Below are 3,272 nucleotides of genomic sequence, written 5' to 3'. Positions count from 1 at the left end.
TGGCTCCCTTGAGACAATTGTTAACATTTTTAAATTGAGTAAATAATCAAATTGGTTTTTAAAAGATTATCCGATTTTCAAATTGATCCCCGAAAAATTAAATTAATCAAAATTATTCTCGAAAGATTTAAAATTAATCACGTTAGTCCCTCGATCTATTCTTTCACTAACGACGTTAAACCTGAACCTGGATCCTGCCCGCGTCAAACCAGACCCAAACCCAGTAAAGGAAAGGATTTTCTTCTTTCCACATTCAGCAGCTTTTTCCTCTTCTACTTGAAGTTTCACCACTCCGCCGTCCTGTAAGGTGTTCCACGTCGTTGTCAGTCCTTGCACGTTCCTCTACCACGACGCTGCCGGTCCTTGCCCGTTGTTTCTCTCTGGCGTGAATAAGTAGTTGCTGCTTTGTTGAACACCCTCCGTCCAATGTCGTAGAGATCGCCGTCGCTGCACCGTCCAACTCCTCTCTGCCCTCTTTCTCAGTCACCCGCCGCTGGCTTCTAGTGGAACGTGGTCTCTTCTTCCGCTGCAATTTGTACCGATGTGCTCTGCTTGTGTCGGTTTTTCTCTATACTTAAGGATAAGAATAGAAACAATAAGAACAACAGAAAAGTTTCTTGTGGTTTCTAGGAAGCATTGAAAAGAATTGTATATTATTTTTGACATTGGTGCTATCTACCTACTCTGTGAGAAAAAAAAAATCAAATTTTCATTGGTGGTAATTTCATTTTTTAGCTGTTCCTATTGTTGGAATTTGGATTGAAGTTTTTCAGAGAGTTTAATTAGAAATGAGCATCATGAAGTCATTGGATCATTGGAAGAGTTACTTCAGGTCTTGTTCATCTTCTTCTGACATATTTGAGATAATTGCCATGCGATCATAGTGGCGGTTTCTAATTGTCCCAAGGAATTCAGGTTGAGAAGGGACCATATTGCTAATATGCTATTCTCTTGCAAGCAAACAAGGTGCGTGAGTTGGGGTTCGGATTTGGGCGGGTTGGAGTATGGAGATAGATACTGATGGGAGTGGGAGCTGATGCGAAGGCACCGATGTAGGTGACAGCAGGAAGAACGGTATCGACGAGGAGGTAGAACTGTTGAAATCGGCATGAAGGCTGAGATGCATATAGAAGAAGAGTATGTGACCGCGGGGGGTCGGTTGTTGGGTTAGGCTCCGATTTTTAAATGGTTTGTGTTCGTATGTGGACCTGAATCCTGACAAAAAAACTAACGTGCCATGTTAGTAAAACTTAAAGTCGTTAGTGACGGAATAGACTAGTGACGGAATAGACAGAGAAACTAACGTAATTAATTTTAAATCTTTCGAGGATGATTTTAATTAATTTAATTTTTCAGAGATCAATTTAAAAATCGGATAATCTTTTAAAAACTAATTTGGCTATTTATTCTTTTTAATTTTCTGCTGATTTTGTTGATTCTGAAGACACCAATAAACAGTGACATAAAAAAATGTTACGAAACTCCATAAAAAGATCAAATAGCTTCTTTCAATTTAAAACTTGGTTTGGTAAAACTTTTTGAAGAGGTGCTTGTACTCTTTAAAAGTTCAAATTCTTCATTTTGTGTTTGGTAAATAAAAAAGACCATATGCTTGTACTTGCAGCTTTTAAAAGATTGTAATACGTTTGAAAGCACCCAAGATAGAGTTTTTTAAAGTTGGTTTGTGCTTTTCAAAATTTTAAAATCTAATATAACCTCATATATTAACTAATTTTTAAATTTAATACTTACATTTATGTTTATTTTTAAATTTTAAAAGTTATTTTACCAAATACAATTATTGTTGCTTTTGTTTATTGAAAGCTATTTTTAATTTAATTTACCAAACATAAATGCTACAACTTTTAAAAAGTCATCTTTTCAAAATTAATTTTTATAAGCTACTTTTTAAAAATAAAAACTTTACCAAACTAATCCGATCTAAGAATTATAAACTCCAAAAGTTTTTAAAAATACAAAACAATTTTAAAAAGATTCACATATTTTTGTTTGATTTGAAAATTGGATAAGTTGTTATAATACGGATAAAATAAACATGATTTTAGCATTTTTTTTTAAGAGCATTTTTCTTTTCAGTTGGTTATTACAGAGATTTTAGTTGATTTCTATTTTTAACTAGAATTTGGCGAAATTCATTCATATAATTATACTCAATTACTCATAAAGATAAATAAAAAATCGAAATCATAAAATAGGTTAATAGTTCGTTAAATTTAAATCTAATGCTCCCTTTTTAGAGTTACCAAAACTAAACATTAATTATCAATTCATCATTCAAAAAATTATTCTTTTTTTTTTTTCATTGAGGTACTTTTTTTTCCTTTCATAAATTTTATGTTTGTCGTTTTCTTTTTTTACCCAACTTCGTATATTCTCCCTAAGCACTCATATTTATTAATACGTATTTTTTTATTTGACTTTGTATATTTTTTATTATATATTCTTAAATTAGTATATATTTTATTTATTATTATTAATTTTTATAATATAAATTTTATTAAAAAGATATAATTAAATACAAAAAGAGTACGAAAGAAGAGTACTAACAAATTATAACAAAAGAGTACTAATTTTCAATACATAAATTTAAATTCTTTTCAAAAGTAATTATAGTCAAAAAGTGTTAAAATAATATAGATTTGAATGATATAAATTCATGTTCTTTTTAGTAATTTTTGTTTAAACATAATTTTGAATAATGTAATCCAAACAACATTCATTTTATTATAATCCATTTGATATAAAATTTCCAAACATAAACCACGTTAACACTAACTCACTTTTTATCAAAATCAAGTTTGTAGAATTAATTTTATACAAAATCTCATTTGCAAATTCTAATCCAAACAAACACTAACATGGTAAATTTTTGTCAATCTCAATAACGTAATTTGTGTAATTAAAATTTTAAGAATAATTTTGGTACACGATACTAATTTTAGAGACCATTTTAAAATTTAACTCTTATAAAAATATTGATAGATAATTAATTGAGTTAATATTTAAATTAGAGTTTAAAGACTTCGTAAAGATAAAATTAAGTAAAAAAATTTACCGTCACATCAAATAACAGTAAAAAAGTCTAACAAAACAATCGTCAATTTATATTATATCGTTAATAATTTTATAACGAAAATAAAGTTAAAGATAATTGAGAGATCAAATTAAATAAATTAAAAATTTTGAGATTAAATTGAAATATAAGTATAACTTTAAATATCGAATTAAAATTATAAAAATGAGAATGAGAA

This window comes from Arachis ipaensis, chromosome B04 (genome assembly GCF_000816755.2).
Source record: "Arachis ipaensis cultivar K30076 chromosome B04, Araip1.1, whole genome shotgun sequence".
NCBI classification, from domain to species: Eukaryota; Viridiplantae; Streptophyta; class Magnoliopsida; order Fabales; family Fabaceae; genus Arachis; species Arachis ipaensis.
Note: the sequence above shows the minus strand (reverse complement) of the source record.